Below are 21,576 nucleotides of genomic sequence, written 5' to 3' on the forward strand. Positions count from 1 at the left end.
GGTAAACTGTAAATTTTACTTGCCCGCAGGAATTTTTACTCGCCATTGGCGACCGGACCGGTCTATTCATATGCGCTGCATGTCATAGCTAACTCCTCTTCCTCAGCACTTAAGTTTTGACCCTGATACTGGACAATATTTGCCAAAAAATGAGCTGGAAACAGTGCTTGTCCCAAATCCGATTTAAATCCAAAAAATCTGATTTAAATAAAAAAATCGGATTTAAAAAAAAAAAATCGGATATAAATTAAAAAAAAATCTGTTTTTTTAAAAACAATCATTGATTTTTATCCACCCTGCCTACCGGTAAGACTTTAGCGTCATAAACGCACATTCTAACTTTCCTAACAAACCCACATGATTTTTGGGACACAGTGCAACTACTGCAATTTATCAGCTTCTTGAATATGAGTATACTTGTTGTGAATTAACCTTACCAACAGTGCTGAGAAGTTCCTTTTTGAATGGCATGTATAAGACATCAGCCAATCACAAAATAGTATACGTATACCCTGTTAGCTTGTGCACATGCTCAGTAGGATCCTGTTCCCCAGAAAGTGTGTATATAAAAAGACTGTGCAAAATTTGAACTGAACTCATATATATATATATATATATATATATATATATATATTGTGTGTATATATATATATATATATATATATATATATATATATATATATATATATATATATATAGTTGTGCTCATAAGTTTACATGCATACCTGGCAGAATTTATGATTTCTTGGCCATTTTTCAGAGAATATGAATGATAACACGAAAACTTTTCTTTCACTCATGGTTAGTGTTTGGCTTAAGCCATTTATTATCAGTCAACTGTGTTTACTCTTTTTAAATCATAATGACAACGAAAACTACCAAAATGTCCCTGATCAAAGTTTACATACCCTGGTGATTTTGGCCTGATAACATGCACAGAAGTTGACACAAAGGGGTTTGAATGGCTATTAAAGGTAACCATCCTCACCTGTGATCTGTTTTCTTGTAATTAGTTTGTGTTAAAAAGGTCAATGAGTTTCTGGACTCCTGACAGACCCTTGCATCTTTCATCCAGTGCTGCACTGACAATTCTGGATTCTGAGTCATGGGGAAAGCAAAAGAATTGTCAAAGGATCTGCGGGAAAAGGTAGTTGAACTGTATAAAACAGGAAAGGGATATAAAAAGATATCCAATGAATTGAGAATGCAAATCAGCAGTGTTCAAACTCTAATAAAGAAGTGGAAAATGAGGGGTTCTGTTGAAACCAAACCACGGTCAGGTAGACCAACTAAAATTTCAGCCAAAAAAATTTCTGCCAGGAAAATAGTTTGGGATGCAAAGACAAACCCACAAATAACTTCAGGTGAAATACAGGACATGTGGTGTGGCTGTTTCAAGGTGCACAAGGAGGCACTTGAAGAAAGATGGGCTGCATGGCCGAGTCGCCAGAAGAAAGCCATTACTACGCAAATGCCACAAAGTATCCCACTTGCAATACGCCAAACAGCACAGAGACAAGCCTCAAACCTTCTGGCACAAAGTCATTTGGAGTGATGAGACCAAAATTGAGCTTTTTGGCCACAACCATAAACGCTACATTTGGAGAGTAGTCAACAAGGCCTATGATGAAAGGTACACCATTCCTACTGTGAAACACTGAGGTGGATCACTGTTGTTTTGGGGATGTGTGAGCTACAAAGGCACAGGAAATTTGGTCAGAATTGATGGCAAGATGAATGCAGTATGTTATCAAGCAGAACGCCTCATTTTCCACTTCTTGATTAGAGTTTGAACACTGCTGATTTGCATTCTCAATTCCTTGGATATCTTTGTATTTCCCTTTCCTGTTTTATACAGTTCCACTACCTTTTTCCCACAGATCCTTTGACAATTCTTTTTCTTTCCCCATGACTCAGAATCCAGAAACATCAGTGTAGCACTGGATGAAAGATGCAAGGGTCTGTCAGGAGTCCAGAAACTCATTGACCTTTTATACACACACAATAATTACAAGCAAACAGATCACAGGTGAGGATGGTTACCTTTAATAGCCATTCAAACCCTGTTTTGTCAACTTGTGTGCATGTTATCAGGCCTAAATCACCAGGGTATGTAAACTTTTGATCAGGGTCATTTGGGTAGTTTCTATTGTCATTATGATTTGAAAAGAGTAAACACAGTTGATTGATAATAAATGGCTTCAGCCAAACACTAACCATGAGTAAAAGAAAAGTTTTTGTGTTATTTATATTCTCTGAAAAATGGCCAAGAAATCATAAATTCTGCCAGGCTATGTAAACTTATGAGCACAACTGTATATAGGAAAACCTGTTAAGTTGAATGCGTTTGTGCTCATATACACTGACTTGTCTTCCGCTTATAGCCGGGATTGTGAGTTTAGTGTGGATGCCTCTAACACATGCAGGGCACACATTACTTGCTGTTATAAAAACATCCTGTCACATAAGAGGCAGGTTCAAAAAGCATTCCCCTTCCCAGGTCTTTCTGCATCCAATCACCTCCAGAATACTTTGGCAATCTCACAAAACTCTTCCTGGAGAGACCCCAGTCCACCTCTGTCCTCACTACGGCATTCTAAATACTTTACAAGCAGCTCTGCAAAACGATTGTAGGGTCATATTTCACAGAGCTGTGAGTGAAACATTCACATCGTGTCTACAAAATGCTTTGGTGAGGACAGGAGGGGAGTGAGATCCATGCCCAGTGTAAACAGTTAGGGAGAAACTGATTAGTGCAGGTGAGGGGATTGTAATTGAAATGCATTATCAATTACACAGACAGCTCCAGCATGGGGGCTGTCTATAAACTTTCTAGTTTTTGGAGTGTAGTAAAAAGCCTTGCTTTGTAGCTATTAGGTTGTACACACGTATTCATATGCAGTCAGAGGACTAGAAACTTTAAAATCATTTTTAGGGGCTTTAGCAGAAAAATTAATAATATATGTCAATTACAAACTTTATCTTCTTGGAATGCTTTATTTAAATAGCCCATATTTTTTTGAGTGTATAATGTCCTTTTAAACAAGTTTCTGGCTGTTCCATCGTTCAAAATGGAAACGATCAGATCTATTCTGCCCCTAGTTCAAGAGGGTCAGTTCATGACAACAATAGACTTGAAGGATGCCTACCTTCATGTGCTAATCCACAGGGATCACTTCAGGTTCCTGAGATTCGCATTTCTGGATCAACATTACCAATTTGTGGCCCTTCCCTTTGGTCTGGCGACGGCCCTGAGAGTTTTCATGAAGGTTTTGGGAGCACTGCTTGCAGTAGCCAGGTCCAGAGGCATTGCTGCGCGCCCTATCTGGATGATATCCTAGTCCAGACGCCGTTGTTAAGTCTCGCAGAGGACTATTCAAGGGCCCTTCTGCTTTTGCTCCAGTGTCACGGTTGGAAGATAAACTCAGGAAAGAGCTCCCTGTTTCCCAGCAACAGGGAAGAGTTCCTGGGGACAATAATAGATTCTATAGCCATGAGACTATTTCTCACAGATCAGCGACGCAGGAAGATTGTGTCCGCCTGTCTTGCCCTTCAGTCCTACTCCAGTCCCTCTGTGGCTCAGAGTATGGAGGTGATTGGGATCATGGTATCCAGCATCAATGTCATTCCATTTGCCAGATTCCATCTCAGAGCTCTTCAGTTGTGCATGTTGATACAGTGGAACGACGATCATACAGATCTATCCCAACAGATTTCTCTGGACGATCGGATGAGGGAATCCCTTTCTTGGTGGATCCGTCCGGAACAACTGTCCCAAGGGACATCCTTCCTGAGACCGTCCTGGGAGATTGTGACCACGGATGTCACGAATGGGGGACTCTGGAGATAGATCTCATGGCGTGCAGACTCAATTGCAAGCTACCCAGATACGGATCGCGGTCCAGGGATCCCCATGCAGAGGTGATAGATGCCTTGGTGGTACCTTGGAAGTTCAACCTATTTTACATTGTTCCACCGTTGCCACTTCTACCTCGTGTAGTGGCCCGCATCAAGCTGTAGCAAGCAGCAAATAATTGGGGTCTGTTTCATTTCCATTGTGGGGAGGAGAGTCCACGGCTCCCGCCCGTTGCTCCGGTGGGTGGACCTAAATTTATTTTTTTTCTTCTGGCACCATTTTATACCCTGATATTTCTTCTACTGTTCCTTGTTATCTCTGCAGAATGACTGGGGGATGAGGGAAGTGGGGGAGGTATTTAAGCCTTTGGCTAGGGTGTCTTTGCCTCCTCCTGGTGGCCAGGTTCTTATTTCCCAAAAGTAATGAATGAAGCCGTGGACTCTCCTCCCAACGATGGAAATTAAATCATCAGGTAAGCATAATTAAATTTTTTAGGCTTTACTGTCCCTTTAAATTCATATTCACCCACCAATTTGACACCAATATAAAATGACACGCATACATCTTGAAAGAAGAATCAGGTGTCTTTTTTAGTAATGTAAGCAAACGGCCTGATCTCAATCAGCCGATCACCTTGACAACATTGATTACCTGATAGAAGCATAAGTATTTGGGCATATTCAAAGGGAATAGAAAATGAACACGACTTTTGAGAAGGGCAGGGTTCAACTTTTAAAGCAAGAAATTCCTATCTACATATCTTATGAATATAATCTGCATGATAAAAAAATAAGATTCTGTGCAGAAAGAAATCACTTAAATTGATGTTGAGCACGTCTTAAAAAATGATTCAGAACTGGAATTAGAAGTGATTCATCTGTGAATAGGATTTGCATTCATTTTATTCAGATTGAATCATAATGCCTGATACTAAAACAGCAAAAAAAAGATTTTTTTTATTTTCTGAATTGTTAAAAAAACATGGTGTTTAGTGATAAGATTCATAAAACACACAATACATTTTTATAGAAGGGATGATCATTGCTACTGTGTAGTTGAAAACACAATTTAAAATTAACCATCATATGCAAATGATTTTATGTAGATCTGCTTAAAATGAACAGTGCTTTCCATATTCCATAGCAGTCTACCTAGGTGCACGATATTCATTCCATGGTATGAGACCCTTTCTGAGTAGAGAACTTGTACGTTTAATGGGTGTTGCGGTGCAGAAATCCCTATCATCCTAAAATGTGTTGGGTTGTCCTGAGCTCTGTTTGGCTGTTCCTCCCTCCTCTTATTTATCTCCCTATGCAGCCCTTTAATTGGCCACCTAGTATCTGACCCGGGCAGGCCAGGATCTGCCCATCTCTGCTCACTTCTGGTTAGAAATAATCATATAGTGGAAAACATTTTATGTTGAAATATTTTTTATTAACATGGTAGTATCACACATTTACAATGATGATACATCAGTTATGCATAAAACATGACCCTTATATCCCACATCCCAATCAATTTGGAATAAGTCTTGGTGTATAGAAGTACCTCCAGTTAAGGGATAGAGGGCGGTAAAACAGATTGAGAGTGTCCAGCAGTTTATTGTCCTGTTTACCTCCTCATGATATTACAGTTCTTCAGTAAGTTTCTGAAAGTCCTCATACCCACCCTTAAGCAATCTCCAGTCAAGAGCTACTGGTTTGGATGACCGTGTTCATCATAAGAGTATATGCAAACTTATATAGTTTGTGGTAACTAAAGAAAAACATAATTAAGAATACAACTGCTTAGCCATTCATGGCTATGTCCGCAGAATACCTGCAACTTCATCTACAAGTCACCATCGCTCAGGCTAGACCTCCCAGTCCAGAAAGTCATCTGGCAAACCTGTCTGTGCAAATGTATGATGTTGAAAAGTGCTGCAAAATACTTCATTATATAAACTATTAAAGGGTCCACAAGTATAAGGCTGTCTAATACTGTTTTATTATATCGATGAATGTTTTTGTTTTTAGTGTACAAGATGGAGGGATTACAAAGAACAGTACATTTGAAATATACAGTTCATGCAACATACATTTTGTATGGAAATGATTAATAATCCTGTTAGTTGGTATGGGCATTTGGTGAATAGTATGGCTACATTATATTTACAACAAATCTGATAATAACAATGCAAACCACAGTGTCTTCATATATGTAAATATTGCATCATGTCTAATATAACTGTACCGTCTTCCTCTAGGCACTGCAGTGTTCGAGTCTTTTCTATGTTTTTCAACATGGTAATAAAATCTAATGACAAAGTGTCAAATTCACAAGGAAAAGAAAAATATTTTTTATAAGAACAATATGCAGCTAAGAAGACTAAGAAGAGATTCTTTGATCTGAAATCAGTAACTTTGAACTTTAAGTGACCCAAGATGTTTAACATACTCGCATTTGTTTCTAAAATAAAATCAGAGGAACACAGATCAGTTCTTTAACACCCAAATTTGTATTAATATGTAAAGAAAATGCCAAAATGTGTATCCTGGCTGTGTAATTAAAGGGGAAATGATGGATTGAAGTAAATTTGTTAATTCCAATTCCATAGAAAATGTGAACTCCTTAAGGACCGGGAATTTTAAAGAAAAACTTGCCCAAAGTACCAGAGAATTTGTAGCATTTTTGCTATCATTCCATTTAAACAGAAATAGAACCTTGTTTTTTTTATTTACTTATCAAAAACATATATGCAATCATATTAAGAAAATCATTAACTTTTTCACTAACTTTGGGTTTCTCACTGAAATTATTTACACACAACTACTGCAGTGATAAGATAAGTCATTATAAAAACTTCACTGGTGTCCCCTCTGTTCAGAAATAGCAGGCAAGCATGACTATTGTTTTTCAGAAATTAGAAGGCCGCTAATTGCAGCTGCGCATCACACATCTGTAATTCCCATCAGTGAAGAGATTAATGGCTGATGAGGGTTATAGTAAAATAATGTGGGTATTATCCTCCCACCTGATCCCTCCCAGTTTATAAAATGTTATTTATTAATTTTTAAAATTAATTTAAAACCTTTCTGTAGTGTAGCAATTCCCCCTTACCCTCCTCACCTGCTCCATCCAAAGCGATCATACTGTAGGGCCCCCTCTCACCTCCCTGTAGTGTAGTGGAACCCTCCCTCTCTCATCGTATTGATCCCTCCCCTTCCTTCCCCTCCAGGGATGGGAGTAATGCATTCAAGTTAATACTTTACTTCCATGTAATTTGAAATTCCTTAAAGGGACACTAAATTTAAAATTCAACTTGCATGATTCAGATAGATCATTGACTTTTTAAAAAAAGTTTTTCAATTTACTTCCATTATCAAGACACACAATCAAGTGCACAATCTCTTTATATGCACACTCCTACTGAGAATGTGCAAAAATGCACAGTATATATGTATATGTGTTTTGTGATTGGCTGATGGTTGTCACATTATACAGGCAGAGGGAAAATGGAATGAACTGAAATTTGCCAGAAAAAAAATAATACATTTGAAATTCACAGTAAGTGCTATTTCATTGTGGTTTGATTATATATTTGTAGATTATACAACCTAATAAAGATAGAAAGATATTCAGATTGAAGAGACATGGAAGTATTGTATTAAGTAGACTAGGGACACTAGACACAACTGGTAAACTACATGATTATAAACCTTTATATAAAGAAATAATTTTGCAATGAAAACTACAGCTTTATTTTGTCAAATAAGTATATTGTTTTATGTCTGTTCTTTTCACTGGTTTCCCTGTCCGTCATAACAAAAAGAACCCCTGCTAACCAATCACAAACTAATATTCCGATATAGCACAAACTGTTTGCACTGGGATAGCCTGCACTCTTTTATTCCCTTAAAGGGACACTGAACCCAAATTTTTTCTTTTGTGATTCATATGGCGCATGTAATTTTAAGCAACTTTCTAATTTACTCCTACTAGCAAATTTTCTTCATTCTCTTGGTATCTTTATTTGAAAAGCAAGAATGTAAGTTTAGATGCCTGCCCATTTTTGGTGAACAACCTGGGTTGTCCTTGCTGATTGGACAGCACCAATAAACAAGTGCTGTCCAGGGTCTGAACCAAAAATTGTCTGGTTCCTTAGCTTAGATGCCTTTTTCAAATAAAGATAGCAACAGAACGAAGAAAATTTGATATTAGGAGTAAATTAGAAAGTTGCTTAAAATTGCATGCTCTATATGAATCTCAAAAGAAAAAAATTGGGTTCAGTGTCCCTTTAAGTTGTTTTGAACTGATTCAATTTGGTTACTATTGCAAATAATGATTTGCTTATCATGATTGTTGATGCAAAACTGATAATCTACCTTTTAAAAGCATGCAACACCATGGACGCTTAGCGAGGGAGGGAAAGTAATCAAAAGCTCACATGAATTGCCTTAAAGTATTAACCCAAGCCTCCCTGGGAGAAAGTGAAAAAAAAACATTTTTTAGATGTATTTTACTACAAAGGGCTGCAAAATAAATAATGAATGTATGTTGCAATAATATTTCACTTGCAATAGCGAAACATTTTTTGTGTTGTTGAAATGTCAAGTTTAATGGTCCTTTAACAAGTCCCCACTTGAAACTACATAATTAAAAACATGTAGGCTTTTTTTTTTTTTTTTTTTTTTTTACATTTTAGGGTGCTCCTCCAAAACATTAGTTTTTCTCTTTATGGAATAAATCATTTCATTTTTTTTTTTTAAATACTGTGAGTGCTGATCCCACTAATTTATGCTATAAAGACACCGTTCCTGACATGCTGATGGTTTATTATTGCTTTATGTGAGTGCAGATCCTTTGTGATTTTTATATATAGTATATAAACACACACACACTATTTGGTCAAAAGTTTGTGGACACCCCAGCCACACCTATTATGGCTATGTGCATAAAATCCAGCGCATAGCCATGAATTCTCCATAGACAAACATTGGCAGTAAAATGGGTCACTCTGAAGAGCTTAGTGACTTAAAATCTGGCATTTTCATAGGATGTAATTTTTGCCGCAAATCAATTTAAATGTCTGCCCTACTAGATCTGCCATATATATAGCATTGCATACATAAATATGCAGCTCTTGATTGGCTCATCGACTAACACTATTCACTATCTATATTCTCTCAACTTAAAATGAGTTCAAGGACAATGCAAGAGAATATAGATAGTGTAAGATGGCAATTAGAGATAGGCATAATGGGCTTGATTTATCAAGTAAGGGCGTACATAACCGCTGCCAGAATTTACCATTGCATGCAAGCGCTTTTTTTGCCTCACGTGCGACACAGCCCACCGACTCGTGCACAGCCAATCACGTGCAGGCAGGAGCTTTCAATCTCCCTGGTCGGACGAAAAAGAGGAGATGGAAATCCTCCACCTAAGAGGGGGAGAAGAGGGTAGGAACCAGCGGTCTGATGACCACTGCTTGATCAATACAGACTGCAGGTTCTCGTGTGAGAACCTGCAGTTGTAGGGGAGGGGAAGGCTTGATAAATCAAGTCCAATGTGACAAACAAGATATTTTTATAAAATTACCGTATTTTTTCGCTCCATAAGACTCACTTTTTTCCCCCCTCAAAAGTAAGGGGAAATGTCTGTGCGTCTTATGGACCGAATTTGTGTGTGCCCTGGAGCCTCCCTCCCCGCCTGGTGTAACATTGACTGGGAGTTGCAGATGGATTGTGCTTAGATCTCAAACCGGCCAATGTGCTACTGGCTTCGGGAGACCTGTGCAAGATTGGAGACTTCGGCTGCTCGCAGCGCTTGCAGGACAAAGAAGACAACCTGTGCTGCACCCAACTCCGCCACCTGGGAGGCACCTACACGCACCGAGCCCCGGAGTTGCTAAGAAAAGAGCCGGTCACGGTAAAGGCGGACATTTACTCCTTTGCAGTAACCCTGTGGCAGATGGTGACTGGCGAGATCGCATATACTGGAGACCGGCAATGTGTGCTCTATTCAGTTTTGACTTACGGCCCAGCACTTCAGTCTGTAACGTGCAGAGGATCAGTGTCAGAGTTATACTCAGACCTTCTCATCAGTATGGTAAGCCATCATCAGCTGCCCCTTGTCACTACAAGAGGTCTGATGGGAACACAAAGCCTGGGCTTCAGATAGATATGATAACCTTTGATCCTGTTGGTTTTGTCTTATTCCTTATGGCTCTAGAATTACTGCTATATTTGCTGCCTACAGCTATTTATGGGGTAAAAAGTTACAGCTCTAATTTGGTTTGCAAAAAAGTTTTTCACTTCACTTACTTTGACATAATAGATTGCTGCTCTATATGAATTGGGTCAAATAATTGTATGCACTTATTTCTATTATTCTGTTAGTTTATTAAATAGTTCACTACACCATTTGATTCAGAATATTATTTTTCTTGTTTTCCTCCTCTAAAAACTAGGTGCGTCTTATGGTCAGGTGCGTCTTATGAAGCGAAAAATACGTAACTGCAAATACCATATGTAATGCACATTATTAAAAATGAAGTTTCACATTTTGATACATTTTCACAGCACTTATTAAAGGGATACTAAACCCAATTTTTTTCTTTTGTGATTCAGATAGAGCATGCAACTTTCTAATTTACTCCTATTATCAATTTTCTTCGTTCTCTTGCTGTCTTTATTTGAAAAAGAAGGCATCTAAGCTAAGGAGCCAGCCAAGTTTTGTTCAGGACACTGGACAGCACTTGTTTATTGCTGCTGTCCAGTCAGCAAGGACAACCCAGGTTGTGAACGAAAAATGGGCCGGCTTCTAATCTTACATTCTTGCTTTTCAAATAAAGATAGCAAGAGAATGAAGAAAAATTGATAATAGGAGTAAATTAGAAAATTTCTTAAAATTGCATGCTATATCTCAGTGTTTCCCAAGTACCCCCAACAGTCCTGGTTTTCATTATAGCTGAACCAGTGCACAAGTGAAGTAATCAGCTGATCAGTAACCAACCTGCTCTCATCTATCAGCTGATTATTTCTCCTGTGCACTGGTTCAGCTATAATAAAAACCAAGCCTGTTGGGGGTACTTGAGGACCGCGGTTGGGAAACACTGCTCTATCTGAATCATGAAAGAAAAAATGTGGGTTTAGTGTCCCTTTAAGTAATGGGGCAGGAAATGCAGAGTGAGGTCCACATAGTATGTTTAGTTTTTGATTCAAGAGCCTATTCAACACATCATGATTTATAATAAGTTATGTTCCAGTTTTACATACAAGTTTTATACACAGCACAATTTAGAATGTTATAAGTCAAACATATCAGTATGTGTCATCATTTTGAAACTTGTTAATGTGGAGGCTTTTTGACTGGTAACAATGCTGTTTTCCAGTGAATCATTAGACTTATGGTGTACAAAGTAATAGGAGCCTTCCCCTGCACAAAGTACAGCAAAGAACAATGGTATAATTAATCAGTGTAATATATTCCTATTGCTCATCCATATGTGCCTCTTTATTGTCTCAGAAGTGTAGAAAATGCAAAAACTGCTACCAGAAATATCTTTAAATCTGAGTGACAAATTATTTACCATTAGCAAATGTTCAGTGGGTAAGTGATTCATAAATATGAGAATGTATTTGTGTGATCATTTCAGGCTTTTACACTGGTGAATAATTGGTCAGCTTACAAAGGTTCTGAAACCCCAGCCTGTTTTCAATGCTATTAAACTGTGATTTCAGAGAATAAACTGTTAAGAAAATACCAACTTAGTCTAGCTGGAATACCTGTGAGAAGCTGAACTAATAAAATGACATTAAAGGGACATTAAACACTAAATAAATGCTAGATAGAATGATGCATTAAAAGAAAAGATTAGTTTGGAATAACATGTAGATGTATTTTTTAAAAAGTTTCATTAGCCGTTTAAATATTGACAAAACAAGTGTAAAGTTTTAGTGTCTATAAAACAATGGGAGCTGCCATGTTGTAACTTAGGTTACGTTCTCTGCTGTGGCCAATCAGGGACAGTTATAAATAGGTTACTAGAATGTGCAGCCAATGGCTGTGTGGAATATATCAGAATTCTGGAACTGAAAAGCTAACAATTTCAAAAAGGAATTACAGGAAAACGGGACAAAATAAATAAAGTATATTGTAGAATTTTTTTATATATACAATTTATCATTTTATATTACCATCTCATAGTGTTTAATGTCCCTTTTTAAGATTATTTTTTGTAGGATCATGGTTGCTATTTGTGAATTCATTCTTAAAAGATTAGAGTGCATAATTATTCTGGGCAACATTTTTTCAGTAACCCAGCCAAATTACATCTAAAATAAATCTGGTTTGCCCAGTAATACTAAACCGATTGGCTCACATCCTGTGTCTGCTTGGGTCCAGAAGTTATCTGCAGTACTTTAACTATGTGTTTAACCAGTTCCCCCTACCCTTGTGGGGGTTAAATACAGAGACGCAGGGTCAGTAGTTATCAAATTACATGCTCTAGATTATGTAAATAATTTAATGTATTGTACTCCGCTTTTGTGTATACTAAAAACTGCTCTATTGTGAAGGCAGTTTGTCACCTCTCACCCATAACCTGATTGATTTTAGTTTTTTTTTTCTATTTAAAGCAGGAGGGGTTTGATATAAATTAAATCTGATTTAATCGCAATTTAAATCAATAGTCAGCCTCAATTTAAATCATGGTTTTCTATATTAAGGTTTTCTATATAAAGGTTTCATTTGTAGAATTATAACTTTTCAGATTATTTTTCCAATTATTTCAGAAAATGACTGATTTAGTTATATACCATTAGAAATACATAGATAATTATGGGGGTTGGTCTATCTGCAGTTTATTAGGTTAATCATTCAATTTGATCAATGTTTCATGTCTAATTTATTGTAAGGAAAAAAATATTAATTTCCGTAAAGGGACAGTTTACTTGATTTTTATTGTTAAAAAGATAGATAACGTCTTTACTATCCATTCCCCAACTTTGCCCAACCAACATTGTTATATTTAATATACTTTAGAAAACTATCTTTAGGTTTTATTTTATACAATCCTATTTAAATAAAAAAAATCCAGTTTACATTAAAAAAAAAATCTGATTTAAATAAAGAAATCCGTTTTTTTATTTCTTTCTTAAATCATTGATTTTTATCCACCCTGCTTTAAAGATAGACAGTAAAGCCAGTCAGAAGCCAGACTTTGTGCACCTATAGACTAGGGATGTTGAAAATAATCGTCATCACGATGCAGCAGTGAACGATTCTGCATCGATGCAGTGAAGATCTGAATCGATTCCGGTTCAGCGAAGTCATGGGTAGGGGATTTCAGTTAGTGCCGTTTTCCCTGGCTTGCTTCGGTATGTGAGAAAATGGAACACTCTAGTCTTGTGCTGTCAGTTTTCTGTTTTACTCATTGCTCCGTTTTTAAACTTGACTGTTGTACTGGAGCCACAACATAAGCCTTCCAAAGCCGCCTCCTCCCCTGTATGTCCGTGCGTTTATTCTTTTATTGCAAGTACTGTAAGTTTGCTCCACCCTTCACTGCATGCTGCTTTGTTTAATAATATTGGTAGTACCAGCAGTCAGTGCCTATAGCTGTTCTACGTAGTGCAATATTATGCACGTCAGAGAGAGGCTCTCGGTAGCCAGTGTCACAGGAACTCATATAATCCCTCTGTATTAGCTGCTGATAACGTAGAACAGTGATAGACACTTACTGCTAGTACTACCAATAGTATTAAATAAAGCAGCATGCAGTGAAGGGAGGGCAAACTTACAGTACTTGCAATAAAAGAATAAACGGACTGACTTCCAGGGAGGAGGCAGCTTGGAAAGGCTTATGTTGTTGCTCCGGTACAACAGTCAAGTTTAAAAATGGAGCGATAAGTAAAACAGGAAACTGACAGTACAAGACCAGAATGTTCCATTTCCTCACATACCGCTGGGGTCAGGTAAGACACCAAAGATGGCTGCTTTGGAGATTTGCTGGGACTCCCACGCCGAGTCCCAGCATATCTGTGGCTCCCTCCGCTACTACTCTCCCACAGCTCAGGTGAATACTCCGCTAACCCAGTTCCATTCCTGGTAGTTTTAAAGGGACATGAAACCCGCATTTTTTCTTTCATGATTTAGAAAGAGCATGCAATTTTAAACAACTTTCTAATTTACTTCTATTATCCAATTTGTTTTATTCTCCTGATATTTTTTGCTGAAAAGCATATCTAGATAGGCTCAGTAGCTGCTGATTGCTTGCTGCACATAGATGTCTCGTGTGATTGGCTCACCCATGTGCATTGCTATTTCTTCAACAAAGGATATCTAAAAAATGAAGCAAAATAGATAATAGAAGTAAATTGGAACTCTGTTTAAAATTCTATTCTCTATCTAAATTATGAAAGAAAAATGTTAAGTTTAGTGTTCCTTTAAGGTTAAGGGTATTATATTTATACCTGATTCCCTCCGTTCTGTGGTGAGTCTCACAGATGCAGCTAAACCAATCACTCACTTTAAGGCATCAGAGAATCATGGAGCTTGCTGAGTCTAATGGAGCAGGGGGTTATAGCTTCTGATTGGCTGTAATACCCAGCTTTAAAGGAACAGTCAACCCAAAAATTACTGTAACTTATTTATATTAGTTAATTAACGATCTTTACAGTAAACTGTAGCCCAATTTTCATCTAAATAAACTTTGGCAGAAAATAAACTTACTGATCTCATCTGGCCGTTTTGAAATGGCCGCCTGACCCCTCCTTCTCTGACGTCTCCCAAAAGCTTGCACTAGTACAGGATCCTTTCCTCTCGTCCCTGCGCGCTTCTGTGTCTCCCTTCATTCAGTGAGACACTCATATGGCAATTTCAGCTCTCTAGCTGTTCATACCCGGCACTCACTGCCTCTCATCCATGCTGTGCGCTGTGTGTTACAGAGAATGAGAGGCAGTGAGTGCCGGGCAGGCGGCGATGTGATGTGGGTCTGTGCCCTATAATTGTGTTTGACTATCCGGCATATTAGCTGTGTGATTACTAGCAATGAACAGATATGTAGCGCATTCACTTGCCGGTGGGCTTGGAGGCCAATAAGCTTCTACCAGTGGGATAAAAAAACAACAATGTGACCTTCTTATTTAACAGCTATACTAGTTACACTCGCACTAGCACCAAAGCATAGATTTTGCTGCCACAGCATTCAATCCTCAAGCCTCTCCTGACATCCTTTGCGCGTAGTAGTGCCATTGTCTGGACAGACACGCAATCCGGATTCGTCCATCATATGTGCACAAGCTGCTTCTTTCACAATCGATTTAGCTAACATCATAACACATGTGCACGCGATACACAACCGATCATATCTAGCCCAGACCAGACTAAGGTGATACTGATGTGCAACCGTGTAATCGGTACTACATAGCCGTGTATATGTACCAGCTAGACAGTGATTTGGCTGATATTTTAACATATAGACAGAAGCTGTTAGTGTGATACTTATGTATAACTGTGAGTGTGGTACTAATAAACATGTGTATGTGCCAATCTGATAACGATTTAGCTAACATTACAACATATGTGCACTCGGCACACAACCAATCATATTCAACCTAGAAAGACTCTGTTAGAGTGACACTTGTTTTTTTTTATTTTAGGTGCTTATAGGTGTGCTTCAAACTTATCGGGGAAGCGCATATCAGTTTTGAGAGGGATTGTGAATTTCAATTATAAGACCTCTTGTTTGTGGACACACATAAATCTATAATTTTTAAGTAGATGGGGTAACACTCAGGAGTGTGGAGGTATATTATTACAACCATGTCGGTGGATAAAACATAGACTACCAGATAAAAAGTTCCTTTAGGCTGTGCTATTTGTGAAATAATTGATTAGATATTATGGATGCCCTATAAGTAAATAGATTGCAATAATGGTTTGTCCAAAACACTGCATTATAATACGGTTCTGTTATGCTTTGTATTACTATTCATGGATATATTGCATGCGATGACAGTGATGGTATCAATGGTAGTGGTTATTATGTTGCCCAGCCACCATTCAATTGCAACTATACTCCCTACTAAAAAAGATTGCAAACCAATTATGCTCATCCTATTGATACATTGTTGCAATTGGATGGTGTAGTACCGGCTATGTAGTACCGATTACACGGTTGCACATCAGTATCACCTTAGTCTGGTCTGGGCTAGATATGATCGGTTGTGTATCGCGTGCACATGTGTTATGATGTTAGCTAAATCGATTGTGAAAGAAGTAGCTTGCGAACATCTGATGGACGAATCCGGATTGCGTGTCTGTCCAGACAATGGCGCTACTACGCGCAAAGGATGTCAGGAGAGGATTGAATGCTGTGGCAGCAAAATCTATGCTTTGGTGCTAGTGCGAGTGTAACTAGTATAGCTGTTAAATAAGAGGGTCACATTGTTGTTTTTTTATCCTAGTGGTAGAAGCTTATTGACCTCCAAGCCCACCGGCAAGTGAATGCGCTACATATCTGTTCAGTGCTAGTAATCACACAGCTAATATGCCGGATAGTCATACACAATTATAGGGCACAGACCCACATCACATCGCCGCCTGCCCGGCACTCACTGCCTCTCATTCTCTGTAACACACAGCGCACAGCATGGATGAGAGGCAGTGAGTGCCGGGTATGAACAGCTAGACAGCTGAAATTGCCATATGAGTGTCTCACTGAATGAAGGGAGACACAGGAGCGCGCAGGGACGAGAGGAGAGGAAAGGATCCTGTACTGGTGCAAGCTTTTTGGGAGACGTCAGAGAAGGAGGGGTCAGGCGGCCATTTCAAAACGGACAGATGAGATCTGTAAGTTTATCTTCTGCCAAAGTTTATTTAGATGAAAATTGGGCTACAGTTTACTGTAAAGATCGTTAATTAACTAATCTAAATAAGTTACAGTAATTTTTGGGTTGACTGTCCCTTTAAGTGAGAGGAAAAAAAAACATTTTAGTTATAGGCGGCTGTTGGCAAAGTTACAAGGGATTAGATGAAGAAATGGCTTCATACTAGACTGGTATAAAGGAGATATAAGTTAAAATTAAAATTCCATGGCTCAGATAGAGCTTGCAATTTTTAGAGTCGTTACGTTTGTTATCAAATGTAATTTGTTCACTTGGAATCCTTTGTTGAAAAGTGTACCTAGGTATTCTGTGGAGCAGGAATGCACTAATGGGAGCTAGTTGTTGGTTGTTACGCAAAAATGCCTCTTGTCATTGGCTCACCAGATATGTTCAGCAACCTCCCAGTAGCACATTGCTGCTCTGGAGCTGACTTTAAATGAGTTAAAAGGACATGAAACCCATTTTTTTTAATATTATGATTCAGATAGAGAATACAATTTTACACAATTTTCAAATTTACTTCTATTATCGAATTGGCTTCATTCTCTTGGTATAATTTGTTGAAGGAGCAGCAATGTACTACTGGGAGCTAGCTGAACACATTGGGAGCCAATAACATGAGGCATATATGTGCAGCCACCAATCGGCAGCTCCTGAGCCTACCTAGGTATCATTTTCAACGAAGGATACCAAGAGAACAAAACAAATCAGATAATAGAAGTAAATTGAAAGTTGTTCAAAATCACATGCTCCATCTGAATCATGAAAGAAAAAAATTGTTTCATGTCCCTTTAAGCACACCGTTATATCAAACAATAGTTCAATGCCAATAAATATTCAAAGCTTTTCACAAAAGATTTACTGTAGCAGAAAAAACTGTACTTGGCGAGTTTGCTAGATAATGAGTCCTATACAATTGATTTATACTAAATGCCCTATGCTTTAAAGGGACACTGAATTGTACTTGTTACTTAAAGGGACTTACTAGTGGAATAAGAAAATGAATTTATTGTACCTTTACATGGAAATTCTAGTGTAATAATAAAATGGTTTTATTACTTACAGTATCTTATTATTGTGTTTAACCCCTGTTAAACAACATAATATGAAATAACCATATAACACTAAAGTAACACTATAAAAAGGACTAAACCTGAGCTATCCCAGATGGTTTTGCCCCTTGATATCTATTGAATTCTAGAGCAGTGATTCATCTTTTAGCTATTCTGACATCATGCTGCCAAATTACAGTACAAATAAATACATAAGAGTGTATATTCATGTAAAATATCTTTTATCACGTTTTGCCTCAAGTTGGATCATATTACACAAAAGCTTGAGAAACATCTCTTTAGGACATGATGAAAATGTGCTTTCCTAGAAGTAAACTATGAGAGTTGCTTAAAGAAACTTGAAACCCAAAACAATCCGTTCATGATTCAGACAGAGCGTATGTTTTTAAACAACTTTCCAATTTATTTCTATTGCAAGCGTTGCTTCATTCTGTTGGTATCCTTTGTTAAAGGAGCAGCAGTGCACTACTGTGAGTTAGCTGACCACATCTGTAAGCCAAGGCAGTCGCCAATCAGCAAGTAGATCCCACCACCTCATAGCCTACCTAGGTATGCTTTTCAGCAAAGGATACCAAGAGAACACAGCAAATTAGATAATAGAAATACATTATTTAAAGTTGTTTAAAAGTGCATGCTCTGTCTGAATCATGAATGACAAACATGGATTTCATGTCCCTTTAATAAATGAGTTCATATACTGGGCTCCATTTATCAAGCTGCGTATACAGCTTTGGAGCGCTTTCGGTGCAGGCTCACATGAACAAGTCATCAGACCACTCTATCGTAACCTGTACGCCAGTTTTTAGCTGCCCATGATGTTATGTCATGTTTATTTTACAATTGAAAAAGAGCATTGCGAGCATAAAGTTATTTTCTTCTGTTATGTGTGATCAGTCCACGGGTCATCATTACTTCTGGATATAACTCCTCCCCAACAGGAAATGCAAGAGGATTCACCCAGCAGAGCTGCATATAGCTCCTCCCCTCTACGTCAGTCCCAGTCATTCTCTTGCACCCAACGACTAGATAGGATGTGTGAGAGGACTATGGTGATTATACTTAGTTTTTATGACTTCAATCAAAAGTTTGTTATTTTAAAATAGCACCGGAGCGTGTTATTACTTCTCTGGCAGAGTTTGAGGAAGAATCTGACAGAGATTTTTTACTATGATTTTAACCGGAGTCGTTAAGATCATATTGCTGTTCTCGACCATCTGAGGGAGGTAAAGGCTTCAGATCAGGGGACAGCGGGCAGATGAATCTGCATTGAGGTATGTGGCAGTTTTTATTTTCTGAATGGAATTGATGAGAAAAGCCTGCCATACCGTTAAAATGACATGTATGTATACACTTCAGTATTCTGGGGATGGTATTTCACCGGAACTACTGTGTTAAAGGTCACTAATCCTTTTAATAACTATTCTCATGTTAAACGTTTTTGCTGGAATGTAGAATCGTTTACATTGCTGAGGTACTGTGTGAATAAATATTTGGGCATTATTTTCCACTTGGCAGTTTTTTGCTTTATTTGTGACAGTTTCGTTTCTCTTCACTGCTGTGTGGGAGAGGGAGGGGCCGTTTTTGGCGCTCTTTGCTACGCATCAAAAAATTCCAGTCAGCTACTTTTATATTTCCTGCATGATCCGGTTCATCTCTGACAGATCTCAGGGGTCTTCAAACTTCTTTGAAGGGAGGTAAATTCTCTCAGCAGAGCTGTGAGAATTCTTATAGTGACTGTGTATAAAAAAACGTTGTTTTGTTTTCTTATGTACAAATTTAATTAGTGTTGTTTTTTACTAATGGGAACAAACCTTTGCTAAAAGTTGTGTTGTTTTAAAGTTTGATGCAATAACTGTTTTTCAGTTCATTATTTCAACTGTCATTTAATCGTTAGTACCTCTTTGAGGCACAGTGCGTTTTTTTGCTAAAAAAGATTATAACCAAGTTGTAAGTTTTCTTGCTAGTGTGTTAAACATGTCTGACTCAGAGGAAGATATCTGTGTCATTTGTTCCAATGCCAAGGTGGAGCCCAATAGAAATTTATGTACTAACTGTATTGATGCTACTTTAAATAAAAGTCAATCTGTACAATGTGAACAAATTTCACCAAACAGCGAGGGGAGAGTTATGCCGACTAACTCGCCTCACGCGACAGTACCTGCATCTCCCGCCCGGGAGGTGCGTGATATTTTGGCGCCTAGTACATCTGGGCGGCCATTACAGATAACATTACAAGATATGGCTACTGTTATGACTGAAGTTTTGTCTAAATTACCTGAACTAAGAGGCAAGCGTGATCACTCTGGGGTGAGAACAGAGTGCGCTGACAATGCTAGGGCCATGTCTGATACTGCGTCACAGCTCGCAGAGCATGAGGACGGAGAGCTTCATTCTGTGGGTGACGGTTCTGATCCAAACAGATTGGACTCAGATATTTCAAATTTTAAATTTAAATTGGAGAACCTCCGTGTACTACTAGGGGAGGTCTTAGCAGCTCTCAACGATTGTAACACTGTTGCAATACCAGAGAAACTGTGTAGGTTGGATAAATACTTTGCGGTACCGGCGAGTACTGACGTTTTTCCTATACCTAAGAGACTAACTGAAATTGTTACTAAGGAGTGGGATAGACCCGGTGTGCCGTTCTCACCCCCTCCAATATTTAGAAAGATGTTTCCAATAGACGCCACCACTCGGGACTTATGGCAAACGGTCCCCAAGGTGGAGGGAGCAGTTTCTACTTTAGCTAAGCGTACCACTATCCCGGTGGAGGATAGCTGTGCTTTCTCAGATCCAATGGATAAAAAATTAGAGGGTTACCTTAAGAAAATGTTTGTTCAACAAGGTTTTATATTACAACCCCTTGCATGTATCGCGCCGATTACGGCTGCGGCAGCATTTTGGATTGAGTCGCTTGAAGAGAACCTTAGTTCCTCTACGCTAGACGACATTACGGACAGGCTTAGAGTCCTTAAACTAGCTAATTCTTTCATTTCGGAGGCCGTAGTACATTTAACCAAACTTACGGCTAAGAACTCAGGATTCGCCATACAGGCACGCAGGGCACTGTGGCTAAAATCCTGGTCAGCTGATGTTACTTCTAAGTCCAAATTACTTAATATACCTTTCAAGGGGCAGTCCTTATTCGGGCCCGGTTTGAAGGAAATTATCGCTGACATTACGGGAGGTAAGGGCCACGCCCTACCTCAAGACAAGGCCAAAGCTAAGGCTAGACAGTCTAATTTTCGTCCCTTTCGGAATTTCAAAACAGGAGCAGCATCAACCTCCACTGCACCAAAACAGGAAGGAGCTGTTGCTCGTTACAGGCAAGGCTGGAAGCCTAACCAGTCCTGGAACAAAAGCAAGCAGGCCAGGAAACCTGCTGCTGCCCCAAAGACAGCATGAACCGAGAGCCCCCGATCCGGGACCGGATCTAGTAGGGGGCAGACTCTCTCTCTTCGCCCAGGCCTGGGCAAGAGATGTTCAGGATCCCTGGGCACTAGAGATCATATCTCAGGGATACCTTCTAGACTTCAAATTATCTCCCCCAAGAGGGAGATTTCATCTGTCAAGGTTGTCAACAAACCAGATAAAGAAAGAAGCGTTTCTACGCTGCGTACAAGATCTGTTAACAATGGGAGTGATCCATCCGGTTCCGTGGTCGGAACAAGGACAAGGGTTCTACTCAAACCTGTTTGTGGTTCCCAAAAAAGAGGGAACTTTCAGGCCAATCTTAGATTTAAAGACTCTAAACAAATTCCTAAGAGTTCCATCGTTCAAA

General features: G+C 38.7%; 1 protein-coding gene across 4 annotated transcripts in view; it reads left to right on the plus strand.

Annotated features, from left to right (window-relative positions):
• The window catches only part of FAM110B (family with sequence similarity 110 member B), a 433,945-nt gene that overhangs the window by 256,613 nt on the left and 155,756 nt on the right, over positions 1 to 21,576 (plus strand). Inside the window, exon 4 of one of the 4 annotated variants that reach the window (XR_008402594.1) lies at positions 6,102 to 6,430. The exons of the other annotated variants lie outside the window; for them this stretch is intronic. The gene's annotated coding sequence lies outside the window, so the exon portion shown is untranslated. Of the gene's footprint in view, positions 1 to 6,101; positions 6,431 to 21,576 lie in introns of those variants that run through there. 4 annotated transcript variants of the gene reach the window in all.

The sequence above is a fragment of the Bombina bombina genome, chromosome 5 (assembly GCF_027579735.1).
Source record: "Bombina bombina isolate aBomBom1 chromosome 5, aBomBom1.pri, whole genome shotgun sequence".
Classification (NCBI taxonomy): domain Eukaryota; kingdom Metazoa; phylum Chordata; class Amphibia; order Anura; family Bombinatoridae; genus Bombina; species Bombina bombina.